At 37.6% G+C, this 23,329-nt stretch overlaps 1 non-coding gene across 1 annotated transcript; it reads right to left on the bottom strand.

Annotated features, from left to right (window-relative positions):
- Window positions 1–22,910: 22,910 nt before the first annotated feature.
- On the bottom strand, window positions 22,911–23,013 carry LOC124987811 (U6 spliceosomal RNA). Its single transcript, XR_007109319.1, has one exon. It is a non-coding gene; the product is annotated as a U6 spliceosomal RNA (small nuclear RNA).
- Between the last annotated feature and the right edge of the window lie 316 nt (window positions 23,014–23,329).

Genomic DNA, 23,329 nt, shown 5'->3' with positions numbered 1-23,329 from the left:
ATAGTCCATATCATCAAGGAACTTTATTATTTGGGGCATGGAGAGACAGTATTAATGTGTATGAAGCAAATAAAAAAGAAAGCAAGAAGTAAACTGCAATTCATTCTATGAGAGCTAGACTGATAAAAAAAACAGGCAAAAAATGATGTTAAAAGGCAGATTCAGGTTGTAAACCAGAAAATTTATTCTGTTCAGTTTCTTAAAGACTAGTGTACAATCTTTTAGAAAAGCATACTCCCAACAGAAAGTTACTCAGATATGACTTCTCGAATATTTAAGCATTAACATTATGATACAAATAAATTTCTAAGGTTGAAAAGAAAGGGGTGGAAGGGAAGGGTGATCAATCATAGATCATACTCAATATCAGAAGAGAGATGGAGGGTCCATTTTAATCAATTTAATAGCAAAACTTTATTACTTCCGTGAAAGTCATTTCCTAGCTGCTATGTTTGAATGATGGTATCTCCCTCACCAAAATTCATGTTGAAACTTAATCCCAGTGCAACAGTATTAATAGGCATAGCCTTTAGAATTCACTAGGAGGCATGACCCTTGTGACCCCCACAGCAGTCTCCTATCCTTATGTCTCCATCTTTCCAACTCTGATCTTCCTGCCACCTTCTTATAAGGACTGCTGTGTTTACAACTGGCCCACCTGGATAATCCAGGATAATCTCCCCTCATCTCAAGATCCTTGATTTAATGACATTTGCTAATCCCTTTGTCCATGTTAGGTAACATACTCATAGGTGCCTGGGATTAGGTTGCTGACAGCTTAAGGGAGAGGACATTAGTTCAGTGCACTGGGCTCTATCACACTGTAAGACCTTGTTCTTTCTCCTGTTTCTCTTGTCTTTTGTACACATTATCAATAATTCTGACTTCAGGTTTTCCATGCCATTAAAAGATTATGGATCCATTTTTATGTCTACACAAATTTGTAAATGTCTGTGTAATGCAGAATTTTCCAGAACATACAAAGATGAAAACCATCATATCCCTGCAGCAGTGAAGAGATGATGATGTTGGCTAAAGCTTTTGAACAGGGTGACTAAAAAATGATTTTAACAAAATACTTGGAGATAATTTGTGAATTTTCATTTATTGGGCTACACCTGTCCCTTTTTCTGAGAATAACTAAGTTGACAGTCTATGGAAATCCACAGTTTCTCCTATGGTGAACTATACTCACCTGGGGTGACAAGTTACTGAGAGAAGAACAGACTATCAATAATGGTTTTATATTTTTAAAACAATAATTTCCTTTTACTCCAGACAGAAACAGCATGCTGTGCAAAATTATACATCATGTAGTAGCAGCTGAGAAGTCAACATATATCACTATCAATGCTGCCTCTATAAAAGCCAAAAAATTTATCATATCTAACAATAATTTTTGCTTTAACAGAGAGTACAGGGGACACAGAAAGAAACCAACTCATTCTTATAAATGGTTGGTTTAACACATAGTGAACAAATTGATGTGTAAATTGCTTTTGATGAATGTTTGTGTTAAATATGGTTATTTGTTATGAGCTCCATTACATAAATTGGTTGCAAAATTATAACAAATGTTCTTTATTAATCTTACCTTCTCCATGGCTTGAGAATGACTTCAGGCAATTATTTTCATGGACTTCAGCACCATTAGCGCTGATATGCTGAGGAGGAGACAGGTTCTAATAACACAGAATAGAAACATGCCTTTTCTTTGCTTCTGACATGGGGAAATAATATTTCTCATAGTTTCCTCATCTTTAACTAAATCCCTAATGTCGTTAGTTTCTGGACTTTTGCAGAAACCATTGTTTTAAGTATAATAAATGCCTTTCATATTATGTTTGTCATGGTATCACTTTTAAAATTTAAACGGATGGCAAAGATCCTAGTCTTGAAGAACTCTGAAATTAACCTGCATGGTCCAGGTGCTCTCAGGCCATATTTGGCTACTTGATAGGACCTTTAACATTTTCTCTGTAGCCCAGTGACAGATTGCAGAACTGTCTTAATGTTTTCCTCTTCAGCAGGTGATATAAATAACTGGAAGATAGTGTCTTTCTGGGAAAGGAAAGGAAATATTTCTTCCAGGAAAACTCCTGTGACCTGACTTTCAACCAGAATCAAAGATGTAAAGAGTTGTCTGAGTAGATAACCTGGAGCCCTCTCTAAGTTATTTGGGGATATTTTTTACATTTAAGAGGTTTTCAGTTCCTGAATTCTCATCTTATTCCCAGACGTATTCTTGTCTTCTTAGGTTTCTTTATATCTACAAGAAGGAAAAATCAAGAAAAAAAGAAAAAATAATTCTGTCAATTATGTATCTCTGACAAAAGGTCAGATTAAATAGTGCAGGTGCAGGAGGCACTTACATGTCACATTATATATAAAAAAAAATCACAAAAATAGCATTGTGAATTTGTAGTCTGGAAAAGTCACAGTCAGATGGTACACCTGCAATTTTCGTTATTGAATATTTATTAAATACTGTTGATTTGCTACCTTCTGAGCCAGGTGCAGGGTGAAGGTGTGTGAAGCAGGGAGAAGACCCTGGAATGCCAACCAGCAGCCTGATGACCGAAAATGGCCCTTGTCTTCATGTCAGTTGGTTCATCACTGATATGAATGATTACACAGCTTATCAGTTAGTATTTAGTTCAGCAATGAAAAAGAGAATATCCAAAATAACAGGTGGAAACCCCTATAGATAACTCGTGTTCTATAAGGCTACCTCTGACTTGCTACTACAGGCCATGGGCTCTTTTCCCCAAAATTTACTTTGTGGGGCAAGGTGGTTTCATCAGTTCTAGATCCCATGTGTGCAGTAGGGTCAGCAGGATAAGAAGGAAGGAGAAGGGCATGTGCCCTCCCTTTGGGGACATTCACAGGATATTTCATGGACAACTTTCATATACATTTAATTAACCAGACCTATGTAAGAGAGGCCAGGAAATGAAATTTTGATTCCAATTGGTCACATACCCAGCTAAATATTGTGTATGCTGGGGCTTCAGTTTCTGCTCAGGATGTAGAATGCTATAAAGACTATCGTCAGCCTTGCTCCTACGTCAACAACCACCACGGTAGCAGCAGAAGAAACACCAAGCAGTCTGAAAATCCCTACATTTTCTTAAACCCAGCAGAGAATTGATGAGTACCAACTAATATGAAATCTAAGGAAAGTGAGGCACTTCCAAGATGATAGCGTTGGGGCATGAACACCTGCTTACCTGAAATAAGGGGGGAAGAAGACTTGAGCTCAGTATTTAAATGAGTTAAAAATGACAATGGTGGGCTGGAAGGAGAATATACAACCCCTGAAAGCACAGACAGTGGCAGAAATGCATGGAGAAAACACATACTTCTCTGCAAAGGATCAATCAGGGAAGCCCAGCCAAGAGTCCTGTAAATGTGTCCCTTGTGCTGTAGGCCTGGAGCAGCGAGGGTTCTGGTGGGAAAGCACAGATGTCTTCCTCCTAGTTCTTTGTGAAACAAAAGCTGTAAATTGTTGCAGGGAGGGCAATGAAACCTGATGCTCTTAGGGCAATGATGAAGCCTCTTTGATGCTAGGAAATGGGGCTAACAAAAAACAAAAACAAAAGCCTCCTCTGCTGAGAGAGGAGCAGAAAATCCTGCTGAGTCCAGACCCACAGCTGGAAGTGGACAAGATCACTGAGAAAAAAACTGAGAAAGACTTGTGCATGACTCAGGAAAATAATGCCTGCTTAAGACTGAAACTTGGACAAAACAATAGAGAACATTCCCACCCCACTTTCCCCCAGCAGACTAAACACCGAGTATCAATTAAGAGTGGTCTACTGCAAGAAGCGAAGGCATGCTCTGGAGGCACACTACAAAGGAAGGTCCCAAACTGAGGCCAGCAAACACAAAAGCAAAAATAAATATTATATTCAAACTGCTGAAAACCAAAGACATAGAGAAAACCTTGAAGGTGACCAGAGATATAAGGTATATTAGAAACAGAAGGAAAAATAGATGAGAATTATAGACTTCTTATGAGAAACTATTTGACCCATAAAGACATGAAGTTTTATCTTATAAGAAATTAAAGGAAATTGTTCAACCAGGTATTCTATAGTTAGTTGAAATATCTTTTAAAAGTGAAAATGAGATGATTTCTCAAATGAAAAAGGAGATAATTCATGGCAAAATCAGCAGCAAAAAAAAAAAAAAGTGATAAAAGAAGTTCTTCAGGGAGAAGGAATGTCAAATCCAACAGAATCTTGAAATAAACAAAGATTATAAAGTGCACCAGAAATATATTAAATGTAGTTCAATATAAAATTCATTTTTTTCTTATTTTTTACAATTAGTCATAAAAGATAAGTGACTGTCTACAGAAAAAATGTAGCCATGTATTGTGTGTTTATAGCATAAATAAAAGTAAAATATATGACAACAGCACAGAAAATGGAAGGGAAATTTAGGAATACATTATTATAAGGTCTTTACACTATTGTGAATTGGTAATGTATTGTTTTATGCACATTATAAATTCTAAAGCAACTTCTAAAATATTAAAAAGTGGTGTAAGCAATAAACTAATAGCTATGATAAAATGGAATAATAAAAATGCTAAAATGAAGGCAGAAAAAGTTGAAAATAATAAACAGAAAGCAGCTAAACAGATGGAAATCCAAACATTTTAATAACTATATTAAGTAGAAACAATCCAAAAACTAATTAAAGGCAAAATTTGTTGTATTAGATAAAAAGTTTCAACTACATGCAAATCACTTTAGTTATAAAAACATTGATGGGCTAAAAAGTAAAAGAATGGAAAAAGAAAACCATGAAAATATTAATTAAAAGAAAGAAAAGTACTATAGTAATATCAGCAGAGAAAGAAATATTACCCAGGATAAATAGGCATATTACATGGTGATGACAGAGAAAATCCTTCAAGGATAATTTAATATTAATGCACCTAACAACAAAGCTACCAAATATATGAGACAAAATCTGATAAAAATGAAAAGGGCAAAAGAGAACTGTACAATGATAGTTGCACATTTCAACAGTTGTCTTTCAGTATTGGAGAGGGCAGGTAGACAGAAAATCAGTAAATATACAGAAGACTTGAATAATACTATAAATTAACTTCAGTTAACTGACATTTCTTGTACCTTCCACCCAATTATAGCAGAATATACATTCTTTTCAAGCATACATGAAACACTCCCCCAAATAGACTGTAGTCTGTGCTATAAAATAAAAATCAATACATTTTAATTGAAATTATTCAAAGTATATTCTCAGACAATTGCAGAACTAAACCATAAATCAGCAAGAGAAAACTATTTGGAAATTGTGAAATTAATTTTGGAAACATGAAATTAAATGACTCAGTTCTAAAATATTAAGTTTCTACAGATATTAAAAGAGAGAAATTGCAATATTGTGAAACAAGAAACAGTCGCCTCTAGATTCAATTATAAGAAAAACAATGATTATACTGACAGTGACTCGGTGCTAGGTCTTGAAATCAGCACTTACTTCTTTTGGGATGAATGTTCGCGCCTATTCCCCAACCATCACTTTCATATGTTGAAGCCCCAATTCCCAATGTGATGACATTTGGAGGAGGGCCTTCGAAGGTAATTAGGTCCACATGAGGCCAGGAGGGGGCTGCAGCCTTCATGTGGGACTCAAGTCTAGATAAGGTTACCAAAGCTTGAACTCTCTCCATTATATGAGGACACAGAATGCAGGTCTGCGAGTCTGGGAGAGGACTCTCCAATGTGAACAAAACCAGCAGGGACCTTGATCTTGGATTTCTCAGTCCCCCAAACCATGAGAAATATATATATATATATATATATATATATATATATATATATATATATATATAAATATATATGTTTTTTAAGCCACCCAGTCTATTGTACTTTGGTACCACAGCCTAGACTGTCCATTCTGCTAAGAACAGTCCATACTGCTAAATTGGAAGGAGTCACCACCTCAAATCTTTTCAGTCCACCAAATCATGTTTATCTCTTTTCCACAATACTGAACTTCTTGATACTGCCTTATTCTTTCTTGCCTTGTTCATTTTAACAAGATTTTGGATCCTGGATCTGTGTGTCCCCTCCTCTCTTGTCCCTGACAGGAATCTTTGGGGAAGCAAGAGGCTAGGAGAGCGATTGAAATGCCAGATTGACTTGATAGCTTAGCGACTTCAACTAATTCAATAGCACCACCTAGAGAATGGCCTCTGCTACCTATCAGTATCAGAAATAGTGGAACAGACCATTAGAAAAGTCTAGAGTAATGGAAACAATTGATAGATCTTACAAGGCAATGTGAACTCTTTACCATTTCTTCAGTTAGGCTAATGACACATGTGCCATATGATGCATATGTAGGAGACACAATGGCAGGCACCAAGCTCACTATATCATTAAGCATGAAAGGTTTGCATGTTGATTTCATCCATCATCAAGTCCTTCAGCATTTGATTTATTACTCTTCTCCTGCCCAAACTCCTACATAGTTCAACTCTGTAATTTCCATTTCCTTGTGGTTACCTGTGCAGTACCATTTGAACACTTTTATCTTGACTTAATCTCTAAATATCTGGATGATCAAGACATGTTCTTCCTCTGACAAAAACAATTTCAGTTAATTATACTGAATCAAAGGACTCCTTTTAACAAGAAAACATATGTGCAATATGCTTAAATATACTTGAGCACATAATTATAACTTTCCAAAACCTTTAGCCAGCTTCATTTCATTCTTATTATTTAACCTAAGATCTGAGCATAATTCAGCACACTATAGTTTCTTTGATGCTAATATTGTCCATTATTTATTTTTTGATAACTTGAGGAATATCTTTCCTATTAGTAAGTTTTGTAAGGGCCTGAATCGTCACTTGTTTTTGTTCATTTTATCACCAGAACCTGGCACATTAGCTTAATAAGTATTTGTTGCATGGATGAATAAACAAATCAATGAATGCATGATCAATCCCACAGAGCTTTGTTTCACACACCCAAGCACATACACACACCCTTGTTCATACAGGAGCCTCAGACGTCACTGCTAATAGATATGCACCCACACTTCTCCAGCAGTGTTTGACACAGTTATCTCATCATATTCATCAGATACTCCATGCTTATCAGCCTCAGGGCAATCTTACAAGCAAGGCAGCAAAAAGGCCATCCCGGCCATGATGGTTTATTGCAAGACAGATGGAATAAAATGAAGCAAGCATCCATTGCTGCACATACACAAATTCATAAACTACTCAAAGGTCTAAACCACTGTGACATCATTGCGACAGCAGTGTCTTGAAGAAACTCCACTTGTTCTAACTCCCATCAGAGTCAATGAATGCCTGGTGTGTTTGTGTGTGTGTGTGTGTGTTAGAATATAAGTGAGAAAAGATGGTGGCTAGGTCTTTGGAACATTTTAAAAATTATTTTTATTAGTGGTTGATGAACCTTTGTTTTATTTATTTATGTATTTATGTATTTATTTATTTATATGCAGTACTGATAATTGAACCCAGTGGCTCACACATGCTAGGCAAGCACTCTACCACTAAGCCATAATCGTAGTCCAATCTTTGAAACTTTTAACATGCGAATGGTAGGTGAATCTTTCTAAAGGCAAATATTGCCAACATTTAAATAATCTGCTTTCTTCAGGAACATGGCTTTTTGTGCTATTAAGCTATTACCAAAAAACAATTATTACCAAAATATCATATGACAAAAAGTCATGTTTTAGAAGAAATTCAAAGTTCTGAAGCCAGCAGAGTGGATGGAAATTTGTTTATGTTGTATTTAACAAGGTTCTGATGGTAACAGGGAAAAATCCTTATTTTGAGTTTCTTGCATACTGGGACTAAGGTATTCACAAGCAAATATATCAGCACTCCCTTGATCATTCCTCATCACCAATTACATAGACTGATCTACTTCTCTTTACTTGCATTTTCCTTGGTGTTCAGAAAAAGACATGCTGGGAGTGTAATGAGAATGCAAGAGATCAATAGCTTCTAATGTATTGAATTCAGCTCAGATTTCCCTAGGTAAGAGATCTGATTTCAGGCTGGACTGTGGCACTGAGTCCAGCCAAGAGACCAGTAATAAAGGATCACTCTGCAGAGTGTAAGAGGTGCAGACTGTGACTTGTCTTCCAAGTCTTTTCCAATTGCAGCCTAGAGGAAATATTTTGGCCAAATATCTTTCCATTCTGTTCTGTGAGGTAGGACACCTGCAGTGAGATGACATCAGTTAAACTCTATAATTTCCATTCTTCTCTGCTGATGTTTGACAGAGAAATAATAGTCATGAAATGTGGGAGAAGACAGTAGCAGGGAAGATGAGGGAGAGAGGTGGCTTAGACTTAAAAGCTTGATTGATTATGGAAATAACCAAGGAAGATATAATTATCTTTTATTTCTTAATACACTCCAAGAACAGGAGGTAGGACTGTAGAAGTCAGTCCTTCTTTCTCATAATATGACTCCTTCTATGATAGGTATATATGTTCCAGGGTCACCAAGGTTGGCATCACACAGGGTATCTATTGTACACAGGTATAACTTGCTCTGTACTTTTGTTGGCATTTTATTACTGTAATGCAGAAAGGTGATCTTCAAGTCAGCTGAGCTCCATGTCAGAATCCAATGCAATTGTTAAAACAAAAAAATCCACTTTTCTTTCAATACAAACTTTGCACTCAGTGTTATCAATTATCTTGGGCTTGATTCTCTTTTGCAAGAGAATGTTCGCCCACTCATCATTCTCTAGTTGTGAATATAGGGCTTCCTTGTTCAGCCACACATTGATTTGGATTTTTCCCTATCTACTTGTTGAATCTCAAATTCCTAGATATCTTGAAAATGCATTTTTTAGATGTTTCTAACAATGAATGCTTTCTCCTGCTATGTGACTTCTTTCATCATGTCCTTCACTTTTGTCTCTTTCATTATGGTTAGGCTCACACTGTCCTCTGGCTCACTTACTATGACATTAGCCACCCTAAATCAGGGCCATCCTTTTTTTTTAATATTTTATTTTATTTTAAATTTACTTTTATTGTAAACAAATGGGATACAAGTTGTTTCTGTTCGTACATGGAGTAACAGCATACCATTTACATATTCATACATTTACATAGAGTAATGATGTTTGATTCATTCTGTTATTTTTTTCCTCCCCCCACCCCTCCCACCTCTCTTTTCCTCTCTACAGTCCCTCCTTCCTCCATTCTTGCCCCCTTCCCACCTCCCATTATGTGTCATCATCCGCTTATCAGTGAGATCATTGTCTTTTGAATTTTTGAGATTGGCTTATCTCACTTAGCAAGATATTCTCCAATTTCATCCATTTGCCTGCAAATGCCATAATTTTATTATTCTTTATAGTTGAGTAATATTCCATTGTATATATATACCACAGTTTCTTTATCCATTCATCAATTGAAGGGCATCTACGATGGTTCCATAGTCTGGCTATTGTGAATTGAGCAGCTATGAACATTGATGTGGCTATATCTCTGTAGTATGCTGATTTTAAGTCCTTTGGGTATAGGCCAAGGAGTGGGATAGCTGGGTCAAATGGTAGGTCCATTCCAAGTTTTCTAAGGAATCTCCACACTGCTTTCCAGAGTGGCTGCACTAATTTGCAGGCCCACCAGCAATGTATGAGTGTACCTTTCTCCCCACATCCTTGCCAACACCTGTTTTGCTTGTATTCTTGATAATTGCCATTCTAATTGGGGTGAGATGGAATCTTAGTGTAGTTTTTTTTTTTTTTTTTTTTTTTTTTGCGGTGCTGGGGATTGAACCCAGGGCCTTGTACTTGCGAGGCAGGCACTCTACCAACTGAGCTATATCCCCAGCCCTTAGTGTAGTTTTGATTTGCATTTCTCTTATTACTAAAGACGGTGAGCATTTTTTCATATGTTTGTTGATTGCTTGTAGATCTTCTTCTGTGAAGTGTCTGTTCATATCCTTAGCCCATTTGTTGATTGGGTTATTTGTATTCTTGGTGTAGAGTTTTTTGATTTCTTTATAGATCCTAGAGATTAGTGCTCTATCTGAATTATGAGTGGCAAAGATATTCTCCCACTCTGTAGGCTCTCTCTTCGCATTGCTGATAGTTTTCTTTGCTGAGAGAAATCTATTTAGTTTGAATCTATCCCAGTTATTGATTCTTGCTTTTATTTCTTATGCTATGGGAGTCCTGTTAAGGAAGTCTGAACCTAAGCCAACAAGGTGAAGATTTGGACCTACTTTTTCTTCTATAAGATGCAGGGTCTCTGGTCTGATTTCAAGGTCCTTGCTCCATTGTGAGTTGAGTTTTGTGCAGGGTGAGAGATAGGGGTTGAGTTTCATTCTGTTGCACATGAATTTCCAGTTTTCCCAACACCATTTGTTGAAGAGGCTATCTTTTCTCCATTGCATATTTTTGGCACCTTTGTCTAGTATTAGAAAATTGTATTTATTTGGGTTTGTGTCCATGTCCTCTATTCTGTACCATTGATCTACCTCTCTATTTTGGTGCCAATACCATGCTGTTTTTGTTACTATTGCTTTGTAGTATAGTTGAAGTTCTGGTATTGCGATACCCCCTGTTTCATTCTTCCTGCTAAGGATTGCTTTAGCTATTCTGGGTTTCTTATTCTTCCAGATGGATTTCATGATTGCTAGCTCTATTTCTGTAAGGTACGTCATTGGGATTTTAATTGGAATTGCATTGAATCTGTATAGCACTTTTGGTAGTATAGCCATTTTGACAATATTAATTCTTCCTATCCAAGAACATGGGAGATCTTTCCATCTTCTAAGGTCTTCCTCAATTTCTTTCTTCAATGTTTTGTAGTTTTCTTTGTAGAGATCTTTTACCTCTTTGGTTAGATTGATTCCCAAGTATTTTATTTTTTTTGAGGCTATTGCAAATGGAGTTGTTTTCCTCACTTCCCTTTCAGCTGTTTCGTCGCTTGCATATAAAAATGCTTTAGAATTATGCGTGTTGATTTTATAGCCTGCTATTTTGCTGAATTCATTGATGAGGTCTAGAAGTTTTCTGGAGGAGGTTTTTGGATCCTCTCAATATAGAATCATGTCATCAGCAAATAGTGACAGCTTAAGTTCCTCTTTTCCTATTCGTATCCCTTTAATTTCTTTGGTGTGCCTAATTGCTCTGGCTAGAGTTTCGAGGACAATGTTGAATAGAAGTGGTAAAAGAGGATATTCCTGTCTTGTTCCCATTTTTAAAGGGAATGGTTTCAGTTTTTCTCCATTAAGAATGATGTTGGCCATGGGCTTAGCATAAAAGCCTTTACAATGTTCAGGTATGATCCTACTATCCCTATTTTTTTCTAGTGTTTGAGCCTGAAGGGGTGTTGTATTTTGTCGAACGCTTTTTCTGTGGGCAGTGGAAATAACCATATGATTCTTATCCTTAAGTCTTTTGACATGATGGATGACATTTATTGATTTACGGATGTTAAACCATCCTTGCGTTCTAGGGATGAACCCCACTTGATCGTGGTGCACAATTTTCTTAATATGTTTTTGGATATGGTTTGCCAATATTTTGTTAAGGATCTTTGCATCTATATTCATCAAGGATATTGGTCTAAAATTTTCTTTCCTTGATGTGTCTTTGCCTGGTTTGGGTATGAGGGTGATATTAGCTTCATAGAATGAGTTCGGTAGGGTACCCTCCTTTTCTATTTCCTGGAATACTTTGAGAAGTATTGGAATGAGTTCTTCTTTGAAGGTCTTGTAGAACTCGGCTGAGAATCCGTCTGGTCCTGGGCTTTTCTTGGATGGTAGATTTTTAATGGTTTCTTCTATTTCATTGCTTGATATTGATCTGTTTAAATCCTGTATGTCCTCCTGGTTCAGTTTGGGAGGAGCAGATGTCTCTAGAAATTTGTCAATGTCTTCGGTAGTTTCTATTTTGTTGGAACACAGATTTTCAATGTAGCTTCTCATTATGTTCTGTATCTCAGGGGTGTCTGTCGTGATATTTCCTTTTGCATCATATATTTTAGTAATTTGAGTCTTCTGTTTCCTTCTCTTTGTTAGTGTGGCTAAGGGTTTGCCTATTTTGTTTACTTTCTCAAAGAACCAACTTTTTGTTTTGTCAATTTTTTGAATAGTTTTTTTTGTTGCAATTTCATTGATTTCAGCTCTGATTTTAATTATTTCCTGTCTTCTACTACTTTTGCTATTATTCTGTTCTTCTTTTTCTAGGGCTTTGAGCTGTAATGTTAGGTATTTAGTTGTTGACTTTTCATTCTTTTCTGGAATGCGCTCCATGCAATGAATTTTCCTCTTAGTACTGCTTTCATAGTGTCCCAGAGATTTTGATATGTTGTATCATCATTGTTCTCATTGACCTCTAAGAATTTTTTAATCTCCTCCCTGATGTTTTTTGTTATCCATGTTTCATTCAATAGCATATTATTTAGTCTCCAAGTGTTGGAGTAATTTCCCTTTTTAATTTGTCATTGATTTCTACTCTTAGTCCATTATGATCTGATAGAACACATGGCAGTATCTCTATTTTTTTGCATTTCCTAAGGACTGCTTTGTGGCATAACACATGGTCTATTTTCAGAAGGTTCCATGTACTGCTGAGAAGAAAGTGTATCTGCTCGTTGATGGATGGAATATTCTATATATGTCTATTAAGTCTAGGTTATTGATTGTGTTATTGAGTTCTATGGTTTCTTTGGTTGGATTTTGTTTGGAAGATCTATCTAGTGGTGACAGCAGTGCATTAAAGTCACCCAGAATTATTGTGTTGTGGTCTATGTGATTCTTGAAATTGAGAAGGATTTGTTTGATGTACAGGGATGCACCATTGTTTGGGGCATAAATATTTACTATTGTTATGTCTTCCTGATTTATGGTTCCCTTAAGCAGTATGAAATGTCCTTCTTTATCCCTTCTGACTAACTTTGGCTTGAAGTCCACTTTATCTGATATAAGGATGGAAACCCCCACTTTTTTACTGAGTCCATGTGCGTGGTAGGTTTTTTCCCATCCTTTCACCTTTAGCCTGTGGATGTCTTTTTCTATGAGATGATTCTCTTGCAGGCAGCATATTGTTGGGTCCTTCTTTTTAATCCATTCTGCCAGTCTATGTCTTTTGATTGATGAGTTTAGGCCATTAACGTTCAGGGTTATTATTGAGAAATGATTTGTATTCCCAGTCATTTGACTTATTTTTGGTTTTTAAGTTGGCTTGGTTTCTCCTTTGAGTGGTTTCTCTGAGGTAGTTCCTCCCTTTGCTGACCTACATTGTTGTTTTTCATTTCCTCCTCATGGAATATATTGTTGAGAACATTCTGTAGTGCAGGCTTTCTATTTGTAAATTCTTTTAACTTTTGTTTATCCTGGAAGGATTTTATTTCATCTTCAAATCTGAAGGTTAGTTTTGCTGGGTATAGGATTCTTAGTTGGCAACCATGTTCTTTCAGAGCTTGAAATATGTTGGTCCAAGCCCTTCTAGCTTTTAGAGCCTGGGTTGAGAAATCAGCTGCTATCCATATTGGTCTCCCCCTATATGTAATCTGATGCTTTTCTCTCGCGGCCTTCAAAATCCTATCTTTATTTTGAATGTTAGGCATTTTTATTATAATGTGCCTTGGTGTGAATCTGTTGTGATTCTGTGCATTTGGTGTTCTGTAAGCCTCTTGTATTTGATTTTCCATTTCATTCTTCAGGTTTGGGAAATTTTCTGATATTATTTCATTGAATAGGTTGTTCATTCCTTTGGTTTGTATCTCTGTGCCTTCCTCAAACCCAATAATTCTTAAATTTGGTCTTTTCATGAAGTCCCATAGTTCTTAGAGATTCTGTTCATGATTTCTTACCATCATCTCTGTTTTGGTGACTTTATTTTCAAGATTAAGTATTTTGTCTTCATTGTCTGAGGTTCTGTCTTCCAAGTAGTCTAGTCTGTTGGTGATGCTTTCCATTGAGTTTTTTATTTGGTTTATTGTCTCCTTCATTTCAAGGATTTCCGTTTGGTTTTTTTTGAGAATCTCGGTCTCTTTGTTGAAATGATCTTTTGCTTCCTGCAGGTGCTCTTTCAGCTTATTGGTATTATCATTCATTGCCTGCATTTGCTCTCTTATCTCATCCTTTGCTTCGCCAATCATCTTAATCATGTATAATCTGAAGTCCTTTTCTGACATTTCTTCTAACATACTGTCATTGGATTCTATTACTATAGAATCTTGATTTGTTTGGATCATTTTCTTCCCTTGTTTTTTCTTTTCTTTTTTTTTTAATCTTTTTTTTATTATATACAAATGGGATACATGTTCTTTATGTCGTTTCTCTGTTTGTAAATGGCGTAAAGGCATACCATTTGTGAAATCATAAATTTACATAGGGTAATGTTGTTTGATTCATTCTGTTATTTTTTCCTTTCCCCCCACCCCTCCCATCCCTCTTTTCCCTCTATATGGTCCTTCCTTCCTCCATTCTTGCCCCCCTTCCTAACCCTAACTCTAACCCTAACACTTACCCCTCCCACCCCCCATTATGTGTCATCATCCACTTATTAGCGTTATCATTCGTCCTTTGGTTTTTTGAGATTGGCTTATCTCACTTAGCATGATATTCTCCAATTTCATCCATTTGCCTGCAAATGCCATAATTTTGTCATTCTTTATGGCTGAGTAATATTCCATTGTATATATATACCACATTTTCTTTATCCATTCATCAATTGAAGGACATCTAGGTTGGCCCCACAATCTGGCTATTGTGAACTGAGCAGCTGTGAACATTGATGTGGCTATATCTCTGTAGTATGCTGATTTTAAGTCCTTTGGGTATAGGCCAAGTAGTAGGATAGCTGGGTCAAATGGTGGTTCCATTACAAGCTTTCTAAGGAATCTCCACACTGCTTTCCAGAGTGGCTGCACTAGTTTGCAGCCCCACCAGCAATGTATGAGTGTACCCTTCTCCCCACATCCTTGCCAACACCTGTTGTTGCTTGTATTCTTGATAATCGCCATTCTAATTGGGGTGAGATGGAATCTTAGGGTGGTTTTGATTTGCATATCTCTTATTACTAGAGATGTTGAACATTTTTCCATATGTTTGTTGATTGCTTGTAGATCTTCTTTTGTGAAGTATCTATTCATATCCTTAGCCCATTTGTTGATTAGGTTATTTGTATTCTTGGTATAGAGTTTTTTGATTTCTTTATAGATCCTAGAGATTAGTGCTTTATCTGAAGTATGATTGGAAAAGATTTTCTCCCATTCTGTAGGCTCTTTCTTCGCATTGCTGATAGTTTCCTTTTGCTGAGGGAAAGTTTTTTAGTTTGAATCTATCCCAGTTATTGATTCTTGCTTTTATTTCTTGTGCTATGGAAGTCCTGTTGAGGAAGTCTGGTCCTAAGCTGAAATGTTGAAGATCTGGACCTAGTTTTTCTTCTATAAGATGCAGGATCTCTGGTCTGATTCCGAGGTCCTTAATCCATTTTGAGTTTAGTTTCGTGCAGGGTGAGAGATAGAGGTTTAGTTTCATTCTGTTGCATATGGATTTCCAATTCTCCCAGCAGCATTTGTTGAAGAGGCTATCTTTTTTCCATTGCATATTTTTGGCACTTCTGTCTAATATGAGAAAATTGTATTTATTTGGGTTTGTGACTGTGTCCTCTATTCTGTACCATTGATCCACCTTTCTATTTTGGTACCAATACCATGCTCTTTTTGTTACTATTGCTTTGTAGTAGAGTTGAAGTTCTGGTATTGGGATACCCCCTGCTTCACTCGTTCTGCCAAGTATTGCTTTAGTTATTCTGGGTTTTTTATTCTTCCAGATGAATTTCATAATTGCTTGCTCTATTTCTGTAAGGTACATCATTGGGATTTTAATTGGAATTGCACTGAATCTGTACAGCGCTTTTGGTAGTATGGCCATTTTGACAATATTAATTCTTCCTATCCAAGAACATGGGAGATCTTTCCATCTTCTAAGGTGTTCTTTAATTTCTTTCTTTAGTGTTCTGTAGTTCTCATTGTAGAGGTCTTTCACCTCTTTTGTGAGATTGATTCCCAAGTATTTTATTTTTTTCAAGGCTATTGTGAATGGGGAACTTTTCCTAATTATTCTTTCCAAAGATTCATCACTTATGTATAAAAATGCATTAGATTTATGTGCATTGATCTTGTAACCTGCTACATTACTGAATTCACTTATAAGTTCTAAAAGTTTTCTCGTGGAATTTCCTGGTTCCTCTAAGTATATAATCACATCATCAGCAAATAGGAATAGTTTGAGTTCTTCTTTTCCTATTCGTATCCCTTTAATTTCTTTGGTCTGTCTAATTGCTCTGGCTAGAGTTTCAAGGACGATATTGAATAGAAGTGGTGAAAGAGGGCATCCCTGCCTTGTTCCAGTTTTTAGGGGAAATGCTTTCAGTTTTTCACCATTTAGAATGATATTAGCCATGGGCTTAGCACAGATGGCCTTCACAATGTTAAGGAATGTTCCCACTATCCCTATTTTTTCTAGTTTTTTGAGCATGAAGGGGTGCTGTATTTTATCAAATGCTTTTTCTGCATCTATTGAAATAATCATGTGATTCGTGACTTTAAGTCTATTGATATGGTGAATTACATTTATTGATTTCCTAATGTTGAACCAACCTTGCATCCCTGGGATAAAACCCACTTGATCATGGTGCACTATCTTTTTAATATGTTTTTGTATGCGATTTGCTAAAATTCTGTTGAGAATTTTTGCTTCAATGTACATTAAGGATATTGGTCTGAAATTTTCTTTCCTCGATGTGTCTCTGTCTGGTTTAGGTATCAGGGTAATATTGGCTTCATAGAATGTGTTTGGGAGGGTTCCCTCCTCTTCTATTTTATGGAAAACTTTGAGAAGTATTGGAATGAGCTCTACTTTAAAGGTTTTGTAGAACTCTGCTGAGAACCCATCTGGTCCTGGACTTTTCTTTGTTGGTAGGCTTTTGATGACTTCTTCTATTTCATTACTTGAAATTGGTCTATTTAAATTGTGTATGTCCTCCTTCAGATTAGGCAATTCATATGTCTCTAGATACCTGTTGATGTCTTTGAAATTTTCTATTTTGTGGAGTGTAGATTTTCAAAATAGTTTCTAATTATGTTTTGTATTTCAGTGTCGTGTCTGTTGTGATATTTCCTTATTCATTCCGAATTTTAGTGATTTGGGTTTTCTCTCGTCTTCTCTCTGTTAGTGTGGCTAAAGGTTTATCAATTTTGTTTATTTTTTCGAAGAACCAACTATTTATTTTGTCAATTTTTTGTATTGTTACTTTTGTTTCAATTTCGTTGATTTCAGCTCTGAGTTTAACTATTTCCTGTCTTCTACTACTTTTGGTGTTCGTCTGTTCTTCTTTTTCTAGGGCTTTGAGCTGTAGTGTTAGGTCGTTTATTTGTTGAGTTTTACTTCTTTTATTGAATGCGCTCCATGAAATAAATTTTCCTCTAAGTACTGCTTTCATAGTGTCCCAGAGATTTTGATATGATGTTTCTTTGTTGTCATTTACCTCTAAGAATTTTTTAATTTCCTTCCTAATATCTTCTGTTATCCATTCATCATATAATAGCATATTGTTTAATCTCCAGGTGTTGGAGTAGTTTCTGTTTTTTACTCTTTCATTTATTTCTAACTTCAATCCATTATGATCTGATAGAATACAAGGTAGTGTCTCTATCTTCTTGTATTTGCTGACATTAGCTTTGTGGCATAATATATGGTCTATTTTAGAGAAGGATCCATGTGCTGCTGAGAAGAAAGTGCTCTTGGTTGGATGGTATATTTTATAAATGTCTGTTCAGTCTAAATTATTGATTGTTTTATTGAGATCTATGGTTTCTCTGTTCAATTTTTGTTTGGAAAATCTGTGCAGTGTTGAGAGAGGTGTGTTAAAATCACCTAGTGTTATTGTGTTATGGTCTATTTGGTTTCTGAAATTGAGAAGGATTTGTTTGACATACATGGATGAGCCACTGTTTGGGGCATAGATGTTTATGATTGTTATGTCTTCCTGATTTATGGTTCCCTTAAGCAGTATGAAATCTACTTCTTTATCCCTTCTGACTAACTTTGGCTTGAAGTCCACACTATCTGAAATGAGGATGGATACTACAGCTTTTTTGCTGAGTCCATGTGCATGGTATGTTTTTCCCCATCCTTTTACCTTTAATCTACGGGTATCTCTTTCTACGAGGTGAGTCTCTTGCAGGCAACATATTGTTGGATCTTTCTTTTTAATCCAATCTGCCAGTCTATGTCTTTTGATTGATCAATTCAGGCCATTAACATTCAGGGTTATTATTGAGATATGATTTGTATTCCCGGTCATTTTTAAAATTTTATTTATTTATTTATTTTTTTGACACGACTTGGTTCCTCCTTTATTTGACAATTCCTTTAGGATAATTCCTCCCTTTGCTGATTTGCTTCTTTGTTTTTCATCTCTTCCTCATGGAATATTTTGCTGTGAATGTTCTGTAATGCTGGCTTTCTTTTTGTATATTCTTTTAGCTTTTGTTTATCATGGAAGGATTTTATTTCATCGTCAAATTTGAAGGTAAGTTTTGCTGGGTATAAGATTCTTGGTTGGCATCCATTTTCTTTCAGAGCTTGAAAAATGTTGTTCCAGGCCCTTCTAGCTTTTAGGGTCTGGATTGAAAAATCTGCTGATATCCGTATTGGTTTCCCCCTGAATGTAATTTGGTTCTTTTCTCTCACAGCCTTTAAAATTCTGTCTTTATTTAGTATGTTAGGTATTTTCATTATAATGTGCCTTGGTGTTGGTCTGTTGTAATTTTGTGTTTTTGGAGTCCTATAAGCCTCTTGAACTTGATTTTCCATTTCATTCTTCAAATTTGGGAAATTTTCTGATATTATTTCATTGAATAGATTGTTCATTCCTTTGGTTTGTTTCTCTAAGCCTTCCTCAATCCCAATAATTCTTAAATTTGGTCTTTTCATGATATCCCATAGTTCTTGGAGATTCTGTTCATGATTTCTTACCATCTCCTCTGTTTGTTGAACTTTGTTTTCAAGGTTAAATATTTTCTCCTCAATATCTGAGGTTCTTTCTTCCAGGTGTTCTATCCTATTGGTTATGCTTTCTATGGAGTTCTTAATTTGGTTTATTGTTTCCTTCATTTCAAGGATTTCTGTTTTTTTTTTTTTTCAATATCTCTAACTCTTTATTGAAATGATCTTTTGCTTCCTGTATTTGCTCTGCTAACTGTCGATTGGTGCGATCATTCAATGCTTGCATTTGCTCTTTCATTTCATCGTTTGCTTCCCTTATCATGTTAATTATGTACATTCTGAACTCCCTTTCTGTCATTTCTTCTGCCATGCTATCATTGGATTTTATTGATGTAACATCTAGATTTGTTTGAGGCATTTTATTCCCTTGTTTTCTCATATTGTTCAGGTATCAGTGGACTGCTGAGATGTTGCAGATTTCCTCTATCAACTTATAATGTCCCTGAAGATTTCTAGTCTATCCCCTCTTATCCTTCAGTAGCCTGAAGTCTTGGAGGAAGTTGATAATGCGGTGCTCCACAAGGAGGCTGCCTCTCTAGGGGTGGTGGCCTTCAGGTGGGGTATATTCCCTGCTAGTGGGCAGAGGTGCCTCCACTTGTTGACCAATGGTCAACCAAAGGGGAACTAGGCTATGGGCTGAGGTAAGGCATGTTTGTGCCTGTGTCTCTGGTTTTACCGTCCTTGTGGGAAAACCTCACCTGGCGGGGAAGACTCACCCGGTGGGGAGGTCTTGCTGGTCAGTTTCCCTCCTAGAGGTTCCCCTCAATCCACAACTACCACCTGGGCAGGGCAGCCTTCCTAGGCAATGTTTCCAGGGGCCCAGACCTACCTCCTGGGCCTGGGAGCCTTGCCCTTCGCAGATGACTCTCCTTAGGCTGCTTCTCCTCAGAAAAGTTGCCCACAGTCTTGGAACCTTCACTCCACCCCTCAGCTTGTCTCTGTGCGGCTCTTCCACCGAGAAGCCGCCTTGGTCCCAGGACCCTGCTTTGCACCTAATCATCTGGCTATGTGGCCCCTCCTGTGAGCAGCCACCTGCAGCCTCGTACAGATGCTCAGAGCCCCAGCAACCTGCCGCACGCCTCTTCCTCCAGGCAGCCACCCGGTGTTCTGTGTGGTCGCTTGGAGACCAAGCAACTCACTGCGCTCTTCCTCCTCCTCAGGGCAGCCCCCGCCCCTGTTGTTCAGGAGGTTGCTCTGAGTCCAAACAGCTCGCTGCGCAGCTCTTCCTTTGGGCAGCTGCTGGAGCCCCGGCGGGTTGCACCGAAACAAAGCGCTGTGCTGAGTGGCCTCCTCACAAAGCTCCCAGTTGTTCAAGTTCACTGCTCCAGCGGGGGGACGGGTGTCTTGCCGGGCAACTCTACCTCACAAAGTTCCCTGCGTTCTGGGACTACCGCCCCATCCAGTACGCCTCCCCAAGGGGAGAGACTCACCCGGCGGCTTTGAGTTGGTCCCAAGTCTCTCAATATCTCCTCTTTTGAATCCTGAGTCCTTATTATGGGTAGATGGATTCAACCAAGCATTTTTTTCCTCTTTCAGGAACAAAAGCAGACCAGATATAAGATATAGATGTTTCTTGAGTTAGGATGGTTCAATTCACATTTTTCTCCTTCGCAGTGATGCAAAGCCTATACACATTCAGTAGATAGTATCCCATGTTTTTCTTGGGTTAATCATATTATGCAGTGTGATACTGCCTCATGATTCTGGGCCACAGCCAGTTGAATTCCCACTCTGCTGCTCAAACCTTCCCTTGTTTTTTCATGTTGTTCATGTATCTTCCCCTCTAGCAGTGCAGATCTGGGGTATTGCAGATTTCCCCCTATAGGCTTATAGTGGCCCTATAGGTTTCCAAAACCCTTTCTTTAAGGGGAGATCAACATCAGTAGTGCCCAAATCAGATACTATGCAATCCTAGACCAAATAGCCCCTATGGGGACAATAACAAAATTGTCATAATAAACAAAATTTTCATAATAAACAAAATGCGTTCAAATATTATCTTTGGCAAAACAAACAGGTTTGCAATAAGGTCTGCAGTTTCTAATGGAGGACAAAGAGGATGCAGAGAGATGTAGAATGTGGCTGTTAACGGGATAAGAAAAGAATATACAGAAGTTCTAGAAAATAGAAAGGATGAGAGTGTAATCAAAAGAAATTGGATGTTAGCATGCAAAAAAGGGAGAAAGAGACTCTGAGGGAACAGGTAAACAAAAGGAACAGAAAGCAAGAAAAGTAAAGAAATAAAAACTTAAATTTTTTTAAAAAGGAGAAAAAAGAAAATCTACTGTATAACAGTCATATACTAATGAAACCTCCCAGTGTTCAGTAGCCTGATGCATGAGAGGTACCTGACAATGAGCTTCAAGCCTCCAGCAGGCGTCACAGGATGGGATTTACCCCACCCAAAGATCGGAGCTATGACTTCCAGGATTATCCAAGATGACTGCTCTGGCTTTGAAATGTGTTGGCAAATGGGGAGCTGCAGCTCAGGGGTGGATGTGGTCAGCTGGAGGTCCTGGAGACGGGATGCAGTTGGTCTGGCAGGGGTCCTGGAGGTCGGGTGTGTTTGGTGTGTTTGTGGGATCCTGGAGGCCGGGTGCAATCAGTCGGTCTGGGATCCCGGTGATAGGGCGCAGTCAGTTGTTCTGGGGGTCCTGGCGGCAGGGAGCAGTCAGTCGATGTGAGGGCCCCAGAGGCAGGGAGTGATCGGTCAGGCTGAGGGATCCTGGAGACGGGACTCAGTCAGTCTGGCCAGGGGTCCTATGGGGCCTGGCTGTTGTCTCAAAATGGCGGCAGCTACATGTAATAAAACCTGCAAGTACTGTAACAGTGAACTTCCAGGCAGCAGCAGGCAGCTGGTGCTCCACTGGAGGTTGGCAATCAGTTTGCTGACTGTGATCGGGAGGTGAACCTCGAGCGCTGGGTGATGGATAGGAGTAAGGCAGGCGATGGACAGGCGAGAGGCAGGCAAAATATCCAGGGTCATCCTTAAAACACCATGCTCATCTTCAATGAGTCAAGTCTCCTGCCTCTGCCTGTCCGCATCCACATTCTCCAGACACTGCCTCCACTACCACTACTTGAGAGTCTTGACGTCTATTTGTGTTTTTTATTTAATGTTTTTATTGGTGTATTATAATAAGGCATAATATTGGGATTCGTTATGACATACTCATTTATGCTCAAAACTTAAGTTGATCAATCTCATCCCCCAGTACCTTGCTCTACTAATTCCCTTCTATTGTCATTCTTGTTATTTTAATAAGAGCATGATTTTATTTTATATATACATATATATGTATGACTCAGTGTGGTATATCCATGGACATAGCAAAATTTCACTACCTTGATTTCATTCCCTAGTACTTCCCCATGCCTCTCCTTTCCCTCCCCGTCCCTCTTGGTCAACTTCTTCTACTCTATTGGCCTTCCTTCTAATTACATAAGCTTCCCACCTTTTTAAAAACTTTTTATTCATTCTTCCTCTCCCCCAACTCCTGTATATGAGAAAAAACACTCAACTCCTGACTCTCTGAGTCTGGCTTATTTCACTTAGCATGATTTTCTACAATTCCATCCTTTTACCAACAAATGACTTGATTTCATTCTTCTTTATGACATAGTAAAAATTTCATTGTGCATGTATATCACATTTTCTTTATTCATTCATGCATTGATAGACACATAAGCTGATTCCATAACTTGGCTATTGTGAATGGTGCTGCTATAAACATCTGTATGCATGTATCACAGTAGTATACTGATTTTAGACCATCTGGATAAATACCAAGGAATGGGATAGTTGGATCATTTGGTGGTTCCATTCCTTAAAAATATGAAATATGTCTTGGATTTGTGTATCATTCTTGCCCAGGGATCATGATAATCTTCTCTGAATTATTCCAATTTTTGTACATATGCTGCCAAAGCATGCATGACTTCTATTTATTTTTATTTTCCTTGAAAGAAACTGTCACTCATGTGACTTCCAATACCTTAATATGAAATACTCCTTCTATAGCATAAAGACCAGTGAAGGAAGTGAAGAATGCTGCGTGGATTTGGCAGCTGTGATTGAAAGGCACAGTGACTCATCCATATGTACAGTGTATGAAGCCAGGAAACAACTGTTAAGTCCCTTCTCAGAGAATCTTCCAAGAGTCAAGATGATGATGGCTGGTAAAAAGTTAATCAAAGTAGAGGAGTTTGACCTCGTAAAACCAAGATTTGGGGCAGTCATAGATCATG

The sequence above is a fragment of the Sciurus carolinensis genome, chromosome 6 (genome assembly GCF_902686445.1).
Source record: "Sciurus carolinensis chromosome 6, mSciCar1.2, whole genome shotgun sequence".
Taxonomy (NCBI): Eukaryota; Metazoa; Chordata; class Mammalia; order Rodentia; family Sciuridae; genus Sciurus; species Sciurus carolinensis.
The sequence above is the reverse complement of the archived record's forward strand: the minus strand, read 5'-3'. Positions and strand labels throughout refer to the sequence as shown.